The sequence below is a fragment of the Ranitomeya imitator genome, chromosome 8 (assembly GCF_032444005.1).
Source record: "Ranitomeya imitator isolate aRanImi1 chromosome 8, aRanImi1.pri, whole genome shotgun sequence".
NCBI classification, from domain to species: Eukaryota; Metazoa; Chordata; class Amphibia; order Anura; family Dendrobatidae; genus Ranitomeya; species Ranitomeya imitator.
The window spans coordinates 48525620-48535556 of NC_091289.1; positions in this window are offsets into that span (position 1 = coordinate 48525620).

The window sequence follows — 9937 nt, forward strand, 5'->3', positions numbered from 1 at the left end:
AACCCCCCACAAGTGACCCCATTTTGGAAACTAGACCCCCAAAGGAACTTATCTAGATGTGTGGTGAGCACTTTGAACCCCCAAGTGCTTCATAGAAGTTTATAATGCAGAGCCGTGAAAATAATAAATACGTTTTCTTTCCTCAAAAATAATTATTTAGCCCAGAATTTTTTATTTTCCCAAGGGTTACAGAAGAAATTGGACCCCAAAAGTTGTTGTCCAGTTTCTCCTGAGTACGCTGATACCCCATATGTGGGGGTAAACCACTGTTTGGGCACATGCCGAGGCTCGGAAGTGAAGTAGTGACGTTTTGAAATGCAGACTTTGATGGAATGCTCTGTGGGCGTCACGTTGCGTTTGCAGAGCCCCTGATGTGGCTTAACAGTAGAAACCCCCCACAAGTGACCGCATTTTGGAAACTAGACCCCGAAAGGAACTTATCTAGATGTGTGGTGAGCACTTTGAACCCCCAAGCGCTTCATAGAAGTTTATAATGCAGAGCCGTGAAAATAATAAATACGTTTTCTTTCCTCAAAAATAATTATTTAGCCCAGAATATTTTAATTTTCCCAAGGGTAACAGGAGAAATTTGACCCCAATATTTGTTGTCCAGTTTCTCCTGAGTACGGTGATACCCCATATGTGGGGGTAAACTACTGTTTGGGCACATGCCGGGGCTTGGAATTGAAGTAGTGACGTTTTGAAATGCAGACTTTGATGGAATGCTCTGCGGGCGTCACGTTGCGTTTGCAGAGCCCCTGATGTGCCTAAACAGTAGAAACCCCCCACAAGTGACCCCATTTTGGAAACTAGACCCCGAAAGGAACTTATCTAGATGTGTAGTGAGCACTTTGAACCCCCAAGTGCTTCATAGAAGTTTATAATGCAGAGCCGTGAAAATAATAAATACGTTTTCTTTCCTCAAAAATAATTATTTAGCCCAGAATTTTTTATTTTCCCAAGGGTTACAGGAGAAATTGGACCCCAAAAGTTGTTGTCCAGTTTCTCCTGAGTACGCTGATACCCCATGAGTGGGGGTAAACCACTGTTTGGGCACATGTCGGGGCTCAGAAGGGAAGTAGTGACTTTTGAAATGCAGACTTTGATGGAATGGTCTGCGGGTGTCACGTTGCGTTTGCAGAGCCCCTGATGTGCCTAAACAGTAGAAACCCCCACAAGTGACCCCATTTTAGAAATTAGACCCCCCAAGGAACTTATCTAGATATGTGGTGAGCACTTTGAACCCCCAAGTGCTTCACAGACGTTTACAACGCAGAGCCGTGAAAATAAAAAATCATTTTTCTTTCCTCAAAAATTATGTTTTAGCAAGCATTTTTTTTGATTCACAAGGATAACAGGAGAAATTGGACCCCAGTAATTGTTGCGCAGTTTGTCCTGAGTATGTTGGTACCCCATATGTGGGGGTAAACCACTGTTTGGGCACACGTCAGGGCTCGGAAGTGAGGGAGCACCATTTGACTTTTTGAATACGAGATTGGCTGGAATCAATGGTGGCGCCATGTTGCGTTTGGAGACCCCTGATGTGCCTAAACAGTGGTAACCCCTCAATTCTACCTCCAACACTAACCCCAACACACCCCTAACCCTAATCCCAACTGTAGCCATAACCCTAAACACAACCCTAACCGCAACACACCCCTAACCACAACCCTAACCCCAACACACCCCTAACCATAACCACAACCCTAATTCCAACCCTAACCCTAAGGCTATGTGCCCACGTTGCGGATTCGTGTGAGATATTTTCGCACCATTTTTGAAAAATCCGCGGGTAAAAGGCACTGCGTTTTACCTGCGGATTTTCCGCGGATTTCCAGTGTTTTTTGTGCGGATTTCACCTGCGGATTCCTATTGAGGAACAGGTGTAATTCGCTGCGGAATCCGCACAAAGAATTGACATGCTGCGGAAAATACAACGCAGCGTTTCCGCGCGGTATTTTCCGCACCATGGGCACAGCGGATTTGGTTTTTCATATGTTTACATGGTACTGTAAACCTGATTGAACACTGCTGCGGATCCGCAGCCAAATCCGCACCGTGTGCACATAGCCTAATTCTAAAGGTATGTGCACACGCTGCGGAAAACGCTGCGGATCCGCAGCAGTTTCCCATGAGTTTACAGTTCAATGTAAACCTACGGGAAACAAAAATCACTGTGCCCATGCTGCGGAAAAACTGCACGGAAACGCAGCGGTTTACATTCCGCAGCATGTCACTTCTTTGTGTGGATTCCGCAGCGGTTTTACAACTGCTCAAATAGAAAATCGCAGTTGTAAAACCGCAGTGAAATGCGCAGAAAAACCGCGGTAAATCCGCCATAAATCCGCAGCGGTTTAGCACTGCGGATTTATCAAATCCGCAGCGGAAAAATCCGCAGAGGACCAGAATACGTGTGCACATACCGAAACCCTAACCCTAGCCCTAACCCTACCCCTACCCCTAGCCCTAACCCTAACCCTACCCCTAACCCTACCCCTACCCCTACCCCTAGCCCTAACCCTAACCCTAATCCTACCCCTAACCCTATTCTAACATTAGTGGAAAAAAAAAAATTTCTTTATTTTTTTATTGTCCCTACCTATGGGGGTGACAAAGGGGGGGGGGGTCATTTATTATTTTTTTTATTTTGATCACTGAGATATAATCTATCTCAGTGATCAAAATGCACTTTGGAACGAATCTGCCGGCCGGCAGAATCGGCGGGCGCACTGCGCATGCGCCCGCCATTTTGGAAGATGGCGGCGCCCAGGGAGAAGACGGACGGGACCCCGGCTGGATCGGTAAGTATGATGGGGTGGGGGGGACCACGGGGGGGGGATCGGAGCACGGGGGGGGAATCGGAGTGCGGGAGGGGTGGAACAAAGCACGGGGGGCGTGGAACGGAGCACGGGGGGGCTGGAATGGAGCACGGGGGGGTGGAACGGAGCACCGGGGGGGGGTGGATCGGAGTGCAGGGGGGGTGATTGGAGCACGGGGGGGTGATTGGAGCACGGGGGGAGCGGACAAGAGCACGGGGGGGAGCGGAGCACAGGACGGAGGGGAGCCGGAGCAGTGTACCGGCCAGATCGGGGGGCTGGGGGGGCGATCGGTGGGGTGGGGTGGGGGCACATTAGTATTTCCAGCCATGGCCGATGATATTTCAGCATCGGCCATGGCTGGATTGTAATATTTCACCCGTTATAATAGGTGAAATATTACAAATCGCTCTGATTGGCAGTTTCACTTTCAACAGCCAATCAGAGCGATCGTAGCCACGAGGGGGTGAAGCCACCCCCCCTGGGCTAAACTACCACTCCCCCTGTCCCTGCAGATCGGGTGAAATGGGAGTTAACCCTTTCACCCGATCTGCAGGGACGCGATCTTTCCATGACGCCGCATAGGCGTCATGGGTCGGAATGGCACCGACTTTCATGACGCCTACGTGGCGTCATGGGTCGGGAAGGGGTTAACAAAGGAAAGTCTAAAAACCACTGCTGTGGTGTTCACAATCCTCTTGCAATAGGACAAGCTGGATGGCAAAACTAGTGCTAATAATATCCCAAAAGTAATAGGAATGAAGAAATAACTTTTAACCATGCCAAAGGAGTTGAAAAGAAAAGTCTTGAGTGAGGAAAAGAAGGGCTCAATTCTGGCTTTACTAGCAGAGGGACACGGTGAGCATTATGTTGCCTCCATCCTTAAAATTTCTAAGACGGCAGTCCATTACAACAACATCAAGCAGCAGACATTGGGGACAACAAAGCTACAGACCGGCAAAGGGTGAAAACGACTCTCCACTGACCGGAATCACCGTCATCTTATTCGAATGTCACTCATCAACCGCAGGATGACATCAAGTGACCTACAAAAGGAATGGCAAATGGCAGCTGGGGTGAAGCGCATGGCAAGAACAGTTCGTAACAGGCTCCTAGGGGCAGGACTCATGTCATGTAAAGCTAGAAAAAGGCCTTTCATCAATGAGAAGCAAAGGCGAGCCAGGCTGAAGTTTGCCAAAGACCATAAGGATTGGTCCATAGATGACTGGAGTAAGGAATCTTCTCCGATGAGTCTAATTTTCAGCTTTGCCCAACACCTGGTTGTCTAATGGTTAGACGGAGACCTGGAGAGGCGTACATGCCACAGTGTCTTGCACCCACTGTGAAATTTGGTGGAGGATCGGTGATGATCCAGGGATGCTTCAGCAAGTCTGGAATTGGGCAGGCTGTTCTTTGCGAAGGACGTATGAATCAAGCTGCATACAAGGTTATGCTGGAAAAACAGTTGATTCCTTCTGCTCAGGCAATGTTCCCCAACTCTGAGGACTGTTTTTTCCACAGGACAATGCGCCATGCCACACAGCTAGGTCAGTCAAGGTGTGGATGAAGGACCACCACATCAAATCCCTGTCATGGCCAGCCCAATCTCCAGACCTGAACCCCATTGAAAACCTCTGGAATGTAATCAAGAGGAAGATGGATAATCACAAGTCATCAAACAAAGAACTGCTTAGATTTTTGTACCAGGAGTGGCATAAGGTCACCCAGAAGCAGTGTGAAAGACAGGTGGAAAGCATCCAAGATGCATGAAAGCTGTGATTAAAAATCATGGTTATTCCACAAAATATTGATTTCTGAACTCTTCCTGAGTTAAAACATTAGCATTGTTGTTTCTAAATGACTAGGAACTTGTTTTTTTTTTTCATTATTTGAGGTCTCCAAGCAATGCATTTTTTTTTTTATTTTGATCATTTCTCATTTTCATAAAATAAATACCAAATTTATTGCTTGGAAATTCGGAAACATGTTGTCAGAAGTTTCTAGAATAAAAGAACAATTTGCATTTTACTCAAAAAACATACCTATACATAGAAAAATCAGACAAACTGAAAAGTTTTCAGTGGTCTCTTAATTTTTGTCAGAGCTGTATATATTTCATTTCATTTTAAAAATTACAAAAAGGAAAATGGGCCGATGCAAAAGCATAGTTAGTACCTAGTAGCACCTCCTTTTCAAATTATCACAGTTTGTAAACACTTTTTGTAGCCAGACAAGAGTTTCTAAATTCTTCTTTGACAGATTTTCATCCAGTCTTCCTTGAAAAACTCTTCCAGTTCGGTGAGATTTCTGGGCAGTCTTGCATCGTCTGCTATTTTGAGGTCTAGCCACAGATTTTCAATGATGTTCCGATCACTGGACTGTGAGGCCATTGTAAAACCTTCAGCTTGTGCCTTTTTAGGTAGTCTATTGTGGATTTTGACGTGTGCTTAAGATCATTATCTATTTGTAGAAGCCATCCTCTTTTCAACTTCAGCTTTTTACAGATGGTGTTATGTTTACATCAAGAATTGGTTGAAATTTAATTGAATCCACTCTTCTCCCTACTCGTGAAATGTTCCCTGTGCCATTGACTGCACCACAACCCCAAAGAATAATTGATCCACCCCATGTTTAATGGTTGGCGAGATGTTCTTTTTTTTTTTTTTAAACAATTTTTATTAGTTTAAAACAGTACATATCAAACCAGTAACATGTCATAGAATCCATGTCATGTTGTCTTTTCCATTCTGATCAATATGACATTATTGTCAAAACAATAAACTTGCCCAATCTTTACCTATTCTGGAATCCCTCCCCTTAATCCCCATCTTCCACTTCTCTGGGCGAGATGTTCTTTTCCTGAAATTCTGTGCCCTTTTTTTCTCCACACATACCTTTGATCATTGTGGCCAAAGAGTTCTATTTTACTGTATTTTTCGGATTATAAGACGCACATTTCCCCCTCCACCCCCACCCCCCAAATTTTGGGGGAAAATGGGAGTGCGTCTTATAATACGGATATACCTTATCGGATGTGGGTGTTCTGGTGGCAGTGTTGCGCCGTGTCCACGGTGGCGGTGTGGTGCTGCGCTGTCCTGATGCTGTGGGGGGCTCTGCCGACATTTTGTGAAAGGCCCGAGCCCCCTGCAAGTTCTTCCATGGTTTCCTATGCGGCGGTGGACTCCAGGAAAATGGCCTCCGGATGGCGGCGCATGCGCAGATCGAGATTTCGGCGCCGAGATCTTGGGAGATGAGATGTCAGCACTGAGATCTCTTCTATCGAGATCTCGGCGCCGAGATCTCGGTCTGCGCATGCGCCGCCTCCCAGCGGCCACTTTCCCGGAGTCCACCGCCGTACAGGAGTCAGGAAACCATGGAAGAACTTGTGGGGGGCTTTGACCTTTCACAAAATGTGAGCAGAGACCGCCCCAACACAGCGCAGCACCGGGGACACAGCGCAGCACAGCACTGCCACCGTGGACAGTGGAGACAGCGCAGCACCGCCACTGAGGACACAGAGCAGCACCGTCACCGGGACACCTGCAGCGGCGTGCCACACTTTGGAACACCCACTCATCCCATCCCAGCCTGCGGCAACGCTCTACTCTTGCCTCCTCCACCAGCGATCCTGGGACCCCGCTTCACCGCAGCAACCACCCCCAGTAAGCAGTAAGACACATGGATTGTAAGAAGCACCACCATTTTATTTTAAAAAAGTTTGTTTCCTCTTTTTCTCCTCCAAATTTGGGGTGCATCTTATAATGTGAAAAATACAGTAATCTCATTGGTCTACAGGACTTGTTTACAAAATATATCAGGCTTGTTTAGATGATCTTTTGCATACTTCTGACACGGAATTCACCACACATACACCAACCTCGCCACATAAATGTCGAAACACAAAAGTCACCGCTCAAAACTCGCCACGCGCAAAATTTGCCACATGCAAAACTAGGCTCACGCAAAACTCGCCACACGTGTAAAACTCACCTCATGGAAATCTCGCCACAGGCAAAACTTGCACACGCGGAAAAAAGTCCACATAAACAAAAGTTGCAACACATGCAAAAGTTGCCTCACACAAAACTTGTACATACTCAAAACGCACCACACACAAAACTCGCCACGTGCAAAACTTGCTGCACACAACTTGCTACACTAACCTGTCACATGCAACTCAACACACAAAAAGTTGCTACACGCATGTCGCCACACAAAACTCATCTCACAATAGTCGCTACATGCATGTTGCCACACGCAACTCAACACACACAACTTGACACATGAAACTCACCCTAAAACACACACAAGTCTAGTATTAGCCTTCAAAAATAAAATTCTGATTATTAAGCAGACAAACTGCAAGAGCAACAAATGTACCATAGAGGAAATACGGCAGCTGTCAGTCACATGACCTGTCTATTATGTGTATGTGTGAGCTAATATATACTGCCAGGGGGGAGGACTTCCTGTTGGCTGGGGATTTATCAGGCTGCCAGTTTAGCTTACAAATACTGAGGTAAAAATACTAACCAAATAACGTGTGAACGCGGTCTAATACAGGAGATGACACACAGATATATACTATATACAGGAGGAGATGACACACAGGTATATACTATATACAGGAGAGATGACACACAGGTATATACTATATACAGGAGGAGATGACACACAGGTATATACTATATAGAGGGGAGATTACACACAGGTATATACTATATACAGGGGAGATGACACACACATATATACTATATACAGGGGAGATGACACACAGGTTTATACAATATACAGGAGGAGATGACACACAGGTATATACTATATACAGGAGGAGATGACACACAGATATATACTATATACAGGAGAGATGACACACAGGTATATACTATATCCAGGAGGAGATGACACACAGGTATATACTATATGCAGGAGGAGATGACACACAGGTATATACTATATACAGGAGGAGACGACATACAGATATATACTATATACAGGAGGACATGACACACAGATATATACTATATACAGGTGAGATGACAAAACTCATCTCACAATAGTCGCTACATGCATGTTGCCACACGCAACTCAATACACACAACTTGACACATGAAACTCGCCCTAAAACACACACAAGTCTGGTATTAGCCTTCAAAAATAAAATTCTGATTATTAAGCAGACAAACTGCAAGAGCAACAAATGTACCATATAGGAAATACGGCAGCTGTCAGTCACATGACCTGTCTATTATGTGTATGTGTGAGCTAATATATACTGCCAGGGGGAAGGGCTTCCTGTTGACTGGGGATTTATCAGGCTGCCAGTTTAGCTTACAAATACTGAGGTAAAAATACTAACCAAATAACGTGTGAACGCGGTCTAATACAGGAGTTGACACACAGATATATACTATATACAGGAGGAGATGACACACAGGTATATACTATATACAGGAGAGATGACACACAGGTATATACTATATACAGGAGGAGATGACACACAGGTATATACTATATACAGGAGAGATGACACACAGGTATATACTATATACAGGAGGAGATGACACACAGGTATATACTATATAGAGGGGAGATGACACACAGGTATATACTATATACAGGGGAGATGACACACACATATATACTATATACAGGGGAGATGACACACAGGTTTATACTATATACAGGAGGAGATGACACACAGGTATATACTATATACAGGAGGAGATGACACACAGATATATACTATATACAGGAGAGATGACACACAGGTATATACTATATCCAGGAGGAGATGACACACAGGTATATACTATATGCAGGAGGAGATGACACACAGGTATATACTATATACAGGAGGAGACGACATACAGATATATACTATATACAGGAGGACATGACACACAGATATATACTATATACAGGTGAGATGACAAAACTCATCTCACAATAGTCGCTACATGCATGTTGCCACACGCAACTCAACACACACAACTTGACACATGAAACTCGCCCTAAAACACACACAAGATATATACAAGTCTGGTATTATCCTTCAAAAATAAAATTCTGATTATTAAGCAGACAAACTGCAAGAGCAACAAATGTACCATATAGGAAATACGGCAGCTGTCAGTCACATGACCTGTCTATTATGTGTATGTGTGAGCTAATATATACTGCCAGGGGGAGGGCTTCCTGTTGGCTGGGGATTTATCAGGCTGCCAGTTTAGCTTACAAATACTGAGGTAAAAATACTAACTACCCCAAAAAAAACAATAAAGACGTGATATAGTGCATATTAAAACCTCACTTTATCAGCTAAAGCGTCCATCCGGACTAGCATATCATAGGGATATAGTACCTCTTACACACAAGAGTCCCTGAAAATACACATTAACCACTTCTGATTAGATAGGATGCCTAATCAAGAAAATAGTAAGTAGACCGTGAATAGATCAATCCCGGCATCATACACGATGCTCTTATTAGAGGGATACAAAACACTGTCTCTATGTAGACTTCTTAACCTGATTGCATGTGTTATCAACTACACAAAAAATCAGAAAAAAAGGAAGGATCTCACCCATCGACTGTGCAGGTACCGATCAACTCCTCCTAATTTCCAGACAGCCAGGTTCCATAGAGGGAGTAGATGACAAACAGACCTAATATGCCCTGTATAGGCTAGTATGGCCCTGGTCCCAAAACTCCCGCCCTTACAAGGGCAGTCCACATCTGACCCTTAAAAATATAGCCCTATTTGTCCCTGTGCATCCCGACGCGTTTCGTCTTCTCCACGACTCCTCAGGGGACTAGGGTTCTGTCCTGGTAATGCTAGGGCTTGCGATGGTATACCATCGCAAGCCCTAGCATTACCAGGACAGAACCCTAGTCCCCTTGAGAGAGCTTTGTTCCCTATTCGAGTGTATAGGTCCCCTGAGGAGTCGTGGAGAAGACGAAACGCGTCGGGATGCACAGGGACAAATAGGGCTATATTTTTAAGGGTCAGATGTGGACTGCCCTTGTAAGGGCGGGAGTTTTGGGACCAGGGCCATACTAGCCTATACAGGGCATATTAGGTCTGTTTGTCATCTACTCCCTCTATGGAACCTGGCTGT